The 8,737-nt window shown below is 38.0% G+C and overlaps 1 non-coding gene across 1 annotated transcript; it reads right to left on the minus strand.

The window, feature by feature from the left end:
* Window positions 1-1,102: 1,102 nt before the first annotated feature.
* On the minus strand, window positions 1,103-1,209 carry LOC131156920 (small nucleolar RNA R71). Its single transcript, XR_009137181.1, has one exon. It is a non-coding gene; the product is annotated as a small nucleolar RNA R71 (small nucleolar RNA).
* Window positions 1,210-8,737: the final 7,528 nt, after the last annotated feature.

Genomic DNA, 8,737 nt, shown 5'->3' on the forward strand with positions numbered 1-8,737 from the left:
GTAGCATTAAAAATCGAGGGTCTTACTGCTTTCTTCCGTTATTAATTTGCATACTCTTATGTTAAATAATAAACAAGAATAGGTTCTGATTGACTATCAAAAGAGGCTTTTGGAAAAATTGGCGATTTGCTAACAAATAGAGAAAACGAAGTTAAATTAGCTAAATGAGTAAAGCATAGTGAAGAACTAGGTGAAATCGGTTTCCTAGAAGTTTTCACCATCATCAATTTGACACGCAGTATCCAGTTTTAAATTCTCCTCAATAGTTTATTTAAAGTAGCTTTGTTTAAATTTTACAGTCTAAATTTATTAATTTTTCTAAATAAAATCAAGGTTAGTAAAATTTCGGTACTTGGTAAAATTAAGACATCAATCCCTGAGGACGATACTCTACACATCATTATATTATAAAACTACGATACTGTGCACTTGCAGTTTGCACCGGTCAAGTTTTTGGCGCCGTTGCCGGGGATTGAGTTTATCTTATTTTGCCAATGTCGATACAAAGTAATCTTGGTTTTAATTTAGAATTCTCTTTTTATATTTTTATTTATTTATTTTCTTTATTTTATTTTATTATTATTTTTTTTGTATTTCTGGTGTGTTTTTTTTATGTTGGATGCGCAGGGCTAGAACACGTGACATTATTCCTTTTGATTCGGAGATTGAAAGAACGCTCAGAGCACTAAGGAAAAAGAGGGTATTAGCCATGGAGAACGGACAAGATAATGCGCAGCCACGCGCCTTGAAGGATTATGTGCGACTAGTTGTGAATGACAATTATTCGGGTATCAGACGCCAACCCATTAATGCCAACAATTTTGAGCTCAAACCCGCATTAATCAGCATGGTGCAGCAGGCCCAATTTAGTGGATCTCCACTTGATGATCCCAATATCCATCTGACGATGTTTTTGGAGATTTGTGATACTGTGAAGATCAATGGTGTTACTGAAGACACCACTAGACTGAGATTATTTCCTTTCTCTTTGAGGGACAAAGCAAGAGGTTGGCTACAGTCGCTACAACTTGGGAGTATTACTAGTTGGAAGGACATGGCTGAAAAATTTATGGCTAAATTCTTTCCACCTGCAAAAACAGCTCAACTCAGGAGTGAGATTGGTCAATTCAAGCAACATGATTTTGAATCACTTTGTGAAGCATGGGAAAGGTATAAAGATTTGATTCGACACTGCCCACAACATGGATTGCCTGATTGGTTGCAAATTCAAATATTCTATAATGGATTAAATGGGCAAACACGGACTTTAGTTGATGCTGCATATGGGGGAACTTTGATGTCAAAGACACCTGAGGGTGCTACTGCTCTTTTGGAAGAAATGGCCTCAAATAACTATCAATGGCCAACTGAAAGAACTATGGCTAAGAAAGTTGCTGGAATTCATGAATTGGAGCCATTTGCTGCACTGTCAGCTCAAGTTGCTTCTCTGTCTCATTAGATTTCATCTTTGACAACCCAGAGGATACCACAAGGTGCAGAATATGTGGCAACTACAAGTAGGATAGATCCGAGCAATGGGGAGAGTCATGAACATGTTCAATACATCAACAATTGGAACTACAACTATAGGGGTAATCCAGTGCCACAATATTACCATCCAGGGCTTCGAAATCATGAGAATTTGTCTTATGGAAATACAAGGAATATGCTGCAACCTCCTCCAGGACTTGATAGTCAACAAAGTGAGAAGAATATGTCACTTGAGGATGCCATGATATCATTTGTTGAGGAGACAAAAGCAAGGTTTAAAAAGACTGATTCACGGCTAGACAACATCGAGACTCATTGCAACAATATGGGAGCCACTATGAAGAATCTTGAAATGCAAATTGGGCAACTGGCCACGACTATAAATTCTCAACAGAGAGGAACTTTTCCTAGCAACACCGAAGTGAATCCAAAGGAACGATGCAAAGCCATCACACTTAGGAGTGGAAGAGAAATTGAGAAGTCACCAGCAAAGGAAACCATGTCCACACCTACAGCTGAAAAGAATGGCTGAAGCAAGAATAAAGGGGAAGAAGAGGAGATTGTGGATGATACACCAAGAGAGACGGACATGCTTCCAACAATTTCATTTCCTGACAATCCTCCTATTCTCTCTACTCCACTTCCTTATCCTCAACGCTTTCAAAAGCAAAAATTAGATAAGCAATTTTCTAAATTTTTGGATATTTTTAAGAAAATTCACATAAATATTCCTTTTGCAGATGCCTTGGAACAAATGCCAAACTATGTCAAATTCCTAAAGGAGATCATTTCAAAGAAAAGAAGGTTGGAGGAGTTCGAACCAGTGAAGCTTACCGAGGAGTGTAGTGCTATTCTTCAAAAGAAATTGCCTCAAAAATTAAAAGATCTAGGGAGTTTTACTTTGCCTTGCACTATTGGAAATTTATTTTTTGATAAAGTTTTATGTGATCTTGGTGCTAGTATTAATCTTATGCCACTTTCAGTTTGCAAGAAATTGGGACTTGGAGAGATGAAACAAACAACCATTTCGTTGCAACTAGCAGATCGATCCATCAAGTATCCACGTGAAATCATTGAAGATGTATTGGTAAAAGTGGATAAATTTATTTTTCCTGCTGATTTTGTGGTGTTAGATATGGAGGAAGACCAAGAAGTCCCGCTAATTCTTGGCCGACCATTCTTGGCCACTAGAAGGGCTTTAATTGATGTTCAAAAGGGCGAGTTAACATTGAGAGTGGATAAGGAAGAGGTTATGTTCAACATCTACCAAGACATGAGATTCCTAGAAGATCCAAGCACTTGCTTTTGGGTAGATGTCATTCAGCAAGGTGTAGAAAAAGTCTTTCAAAAAGATGTACAAGCTGATCACCTAGAACGATCCTTGTAGCAGATTACAACACAGCAGCGTATGGGGAGGCTAGAACCTATGGTAGCAAGGACGGATTTTGTAATCTCTAAAGGAAAGATGCAGCAACCTATATCTCTAGAGTTGAAACAATTCCCTGAGCATCTTCGCTATGCATTCTCGGGTGATGCGTATGAAAATGCAAAAATCTACAAAGAGCAGACGAAGAAGTGGCATGAAAAACATATTATCAGGCATGAGTTTGCTCTAGGACAACAAGTTCTACTATTCAACCCAAGATTAAGACTCTTCCTAGGGAATATATTCAGAGTTAATGGTCAGAGATTGAAGCACTATTATGGAGAACAAATGGAGAGGAACTGTGCATTTATTCCTCTTGGTGATCCTGGTTGATGAAGATTGAAACGTCTGGCTGGAGACGTTAAAACAAGCGCTTATAGGAGGCAACCCAAAGAGTTGTTCTTTTGTTTATTTCCTTTATCTTTATTATTTATTTATTTATCTATGCACTTTTGAATAATTTAGATTTTCGATGCAGGTTTATTTGGCATGAGTACAGAGCTGAAAATTAAACTCCTCGACGGATTCACCAATAAGTCAGGGAAGTTTCTTTCTTTTCTTCAATCCTTCTCATTTTTGAATAACATTGAAAAAAAAAGTGTGAATATGGATGATTAGGCCATGCGTGACACTACTTATGCCCTTCATATACTTGCATATAACCTAGGAGTACACACTGGGTCATTTATGTGTAGTTTCTATTTATATGGCTAAACTAGGAATCGTAACTCATTGAAAGTTGATTGGTAGTGCAACTGTGTTAATCTGGCTATATAAACTCTCGTATCTACATGGTATCTTTTGAGGCTAAAAAAAAAATACACGTTCACGTGACTTGTAGCACTTAGGGTTCCTTGTGAACACTGAGAGAGCGCCCGTGGAAACTTTGACACCTTGTGAGGTACTGTTGAGCCATTTATCGCTCTTTTGAGTTTTGACGTCAACTCAGAGTTCATGAAAGATTAACACCTTCTCCACACAACTATAACAAAAGTCAAGGACAAGATGCATGTTATCCACATATGAAGACTCTTCACCAGCCTAATGCCTCAGATGTATTCACGCCTAGTTTGTGAATAAGTTTATCTAGGGTGGTCTCGGTTGGACATGGTGAGTAAGTGAGAAGATGTTAGGGTGAAGGACCCGACACCTCATAAATAGGCTGGATCATTTTCAGACTAGTCCACTCCGTATATTTAGCGTTTGTTCCTTGCAGTATGTGGGATGTTTGATCATGACACTCCTCCTCACATACGATGAGTGAACTCATCCTTTTTGAGTGTTTTTGAGGGTATACCAGTTAGGCTGAGTCAAAGCGACAGTTCTTTAGGTGTCCACAGATATCCTGGGTGTAACGAGTCACACACATTACACATGCTTCAAGATTTCGCCTATTTATACTTGAATTTATATGGATGCATTAACTCTGAATTGTCCTCGCTGGTTAATTTTACGTGAGTTTACTGTTCTTAATGGCTATATAATGATGAGATTTGCATGAATGACTTACTTCGAAGTTGCGTGAATTGGGTATGAATGAGTTTGTGTGTAATTTGGTGATATTCCTATATGTGAAAGGGTATGGTTGTATTGCATGTATGTTCATTCATTGAAATTGGTATGGCACCACCCTGAATTGCATTCACTTTATTTGCTACGGACTAGCAAAACTTTAGTTGGGGGGTGTGATTATGCACTCAAATTAAGTAATTAGGTGCTTTAATTCATGCATTGCGAATAATATTTTGTATTTAAATGCCTAATTACTCTCAATATTCTAACATTGTGTTCTATTTATAAAATTTGGGTTTTATTGAGTAATGTATGAAATTTTGGTGTTTTTTATTGCAGAGCAACCGTTGGAAGCTAAAAAATCGACGACACTTTTTAATCTCATCAAGGCCGAAATCAGACATGAAGTTAGCATACGCCGTTTTATGGATTATTTCGACAATTCTTTGTAATCTTCGCGTAACTTTCTCATACGAGCTCCGATCGAGACGATTCAAAATTTTGGGAAAATCTGAAAAAGAGCTCTACATCTTTTATGTTTTAAGTTTTGAGAGTTACGAGCTATAAGAGGGTCGAAAGTGGGCTTGAAAGAGGAGGGCAGTTCATGTACCTTTGAAAAAAAAAAAAGAAAAAAAAAATCAAAAAAATGAGATGTGACCTGGCCATGCAGCCGGGTCATCTCAGAAGGGTGAGGTGCTGGGTTTTTAGAAAGGAAAGACAAAAGAATGGAAAGATGAAAGGAAGGAAAGAAAAGCAAAGAAAGGAATGACAAAAGGGAAGGAAGGAGAAAATTCAAAGGGAGGAGGGTTTCCTTGCGGGAGAGTGGTGCGCAGGAAAGGAAAAGGGGGGCAGCGTGTGCTGGGCTGGAGAGGAGGCTGCATCTTACAAAAAAAAAAAAGAAAGGATTTTTTTCTTGGTTAGACACACAAGGGAGGCCAAAACCACATAAAGTTTCTTGGGAAAATTTATTTTTTGGGAACTTTCTTGTGGTTTCTTTTGGGGGGTGCTGCGAAGATACACACACAGCCAGCAAAGGAGAGTTGGAAGCATGCAAAAATAATATATTTTCAGAATCGGAAGGCGGCGAACAACGGCAGTGTTCGGGGTGTTCGTGACGCGCGACGGTGGTGCAGCGAGTGTTGATCTTTCCCGTACGCTCCAAATTGAAGAAAATATGGTGAAATCTGTTATGTTGGATTTAATTTTCGGAATGAACTAAAATTTTGAATTCTAGGAAAACGATGTAGCCAGTTTCGAACTATGCTTGCTCTTTGTTGCTAATCTGAAGTAGTTTTCATTAATGTTTGTTTGAATTATTCTGTGCCTAATGCTTTTAATTAACTGGCCATTAATTAAATGATTTTAGTCTTGTGATTTGCTACCGAAAGGGGGGATTATAGGATAGATCTTGGATAATTCAGCGTAGGTAAATATAGAGATCGAAAGACTTGTATGAACCTACGTAGCATTAAAAATCGAGGGTCTTACTGCATTCTTGCGTTATTAATTTGCATACTCTTATGTTAAGTAATAAACAAGAATAGGTTCTGATTGACTATCGAAAGAGGCTTTTGGAAAAATTGGCGATTTGCTAACAAACAGAGAAAACGAAGTTAAATTAGCTAAATGAGTAAAGCATAGTGAAGAACTAGGTGAAATCGATTTCCTAGAAGTTTTCACCATCATCAATTTGACACGCGGTATCCAGTTTTAAATTCTCCCGAATAGTTTATTTAAAGTAGTTTTGTTTAAATTTTGCAGTCTAAAATTGTTAATTTTTCTAAATAAAGTCAAGGTTAGTAAAATTTCGGTACTTGGTAAAATTAAGACATCAATCCCTGAGGATGATACTCTACACATCATTATATTATAAAACTATGATACTGTGCACTTGCATTTTGCACCGGTCAAGTTTTTTGATGTTGTGATTAGAGGAGATACCACTAGCGAGGATGATACTGATGCTTCAGTAGTGTTGCGAAATATAGTGCGATAGGCTAGAAAGGAAAACAGGAGGGACTCTAGAGAACAGGATCAACCAGTGGCTGATAGGGGTTGCACATTTTAGCAGTTCACCCAGGCGAACCCACTGGCGCTTGTAGGTGGATGGAACCCGATCGCAGCTGAAGATTGGATTCAAGAAATAGAGGAGCTTCTGGGGGTGTTGGAGTGTACTAAGGAGCAAAAGGTGAAGTATGCCACTAACAAACTAGTGGGGGAAACAAAGAGATGGTGATGATCGGCAAAAATGGTGGAGGAGCAGTGCCCAGGGCCAACGACTATCACTTGGAGCCAGTTCAGGGAGGTTTTCTTTGATAGGTATTTCCTCGTTGTCACTCATGTAGCTAAGGTAGAGGAATTCGTACAGTTGACTTAGGGGCATATGACTGTGTAGCAGTATGCGGCCAAGTTTGTGGAGTTATCCTGTTTCACTCCACACATGGTTCTGAAAGAGCTGCTGAAGACACAAAAGTTTAAGAGGGGACTGAGACAGAGCATACATGCGCAGGTGGTGGCGCTGTTGACTCAGAGCTTTTCTGAGTTGGTGGATCAGACCATGGAAGTTGAGGCCAGCATTCAGGAGGGGGAGAGAGTGGTGAACCAGAAGAAGAGACCCTTGCTTGAGGGGTTTCAGACCAACACTAGCTAAGGCTCACGGAAGCGGCCTGGCAGTTTCTCAAGCTAGCGATAAGAGATGGGTATTGAGGTCATTAGGGGGGTCCCCAGCGTCCTTTCTGTTCTAGATGCCACTATCGGCTACCGATTTGGAGAGGCGGGACATCGGATGCGAGATTGCTATGCTGTGTTAAACTACGCACCGCCGCAGCCACAGTATCAAGGAGGTAACTAGGCACCACGATGTGACGGCCTCAAAAGTTACATCATTTATATATATATATATATATATATTAATTGTTCTAATACTCCCTGCTATGAAACTTAAGCCTCGGAAGGCACTAGGGTAAATCTGAATATAAAATCATACATATGCAGTAGAAATGTAATTCATACATCCATACCCATCATACAATACCAGAAATCTGTATTTCTAAACCATACTATATAATACATATCTCTCCAAAATACCTGTCTCAAAATACAAAACCCTACACAAACTTACCTTCTAAACCAGGGTAATCAATATACTATATATCCGCGAGCCTGATCTGCTCACCCAGCTGGATCACCTGAAAAATGTTAAAGTCATAGGGCGAGTCGACACTCAGTAAGTGGAAATATGCTATTACTAGTGTGTGGCAACTAAGTTAGGAATACTGTTTAAATAACAACTGAACTATAATTTAATAGTGAATCTGTAAAGCATATCTTTCTTTCAATAATTTAAAATATAACTATATCATCTGTATTTTTTGCTTTTCATACTGCTAATATCACTCTACACTACCTCAGCCCAGCCAAACTGCATCCAATCCTAGGCTCGGGACTGGCTGCTACCTCATCAAACCGGCCCCCTCCACTCAGCGAACTGGGGAGCTGCATACTCTCCGAGCACAGTCGACGGTACCCACACACTATCTAAGATATGTGGTTGCACTCTATCTATATCTAGTAACAATACCGTGCTCTGTATTCTTTATCTGTATCTGTCTGTAATCTTTCCTCAGGGATCTGATACTATATATATATATATACTCTTTTACTATTTTCATCATGTTTCCAAAATTACCATAACGCTATCTTTCTGTACTATAAATATTGTAATTTTTGTATACTGTATCTGTAGCATCTTGATGCTATCTTTGCATATCTATCTGTATACTCTGTCTATATGCTTTGTCTGTATACATTGTATGTTATGGTAATAGGAAATATGACATACTATATGTACATATTGTTCTAAATAAAGCTGTAATATACTAATCTGAGTAAAACTATATACATGTATATGTATATATTTCTATTTTATGAAACTATTCGAATAAAAGTTGTATATGTATGTATATCTTCCTGTATAATCTCTGTGAATATATATGGCTATATCTTTATATTCTGTAGAACTTCATATAGTGGGAAAAACTATATAAACTATATATACTATCTATATCTGTGTATTCAATATAGTATGATATACTGTAAAAACCATATAAGTTCTTCATCATATAAATATCTACTCAAACCACACAAGCATTTAAAACTCATATTCTATAAAACTAGGTAATAAGCTGGTACATACATATGTGTAAAATCTCTGTTAACATTATAAAAATTCCTAGCATAGCATATTTCCTTTACCTTAACTCTGAAAAGTCCCTACTAAATTATGACCCTATACCCGCAGAGTTTTCC

Source organism: Malania oleifera, chromosome 5 (assembly GCF_029873635.1).
Source record: "Malania oleifera isolate guangnan ecotype guangnan chromosome 5, ASM2987363v1, whole genome shotgun sequence".
NCBI classification, from domain to species: domain Eukaryota; kingdom Viridiplantae; phylum Streptophyta; class Magnoliopsida; order Santalales; family Ximeniaceae; genus Malania; species Malania oleifera.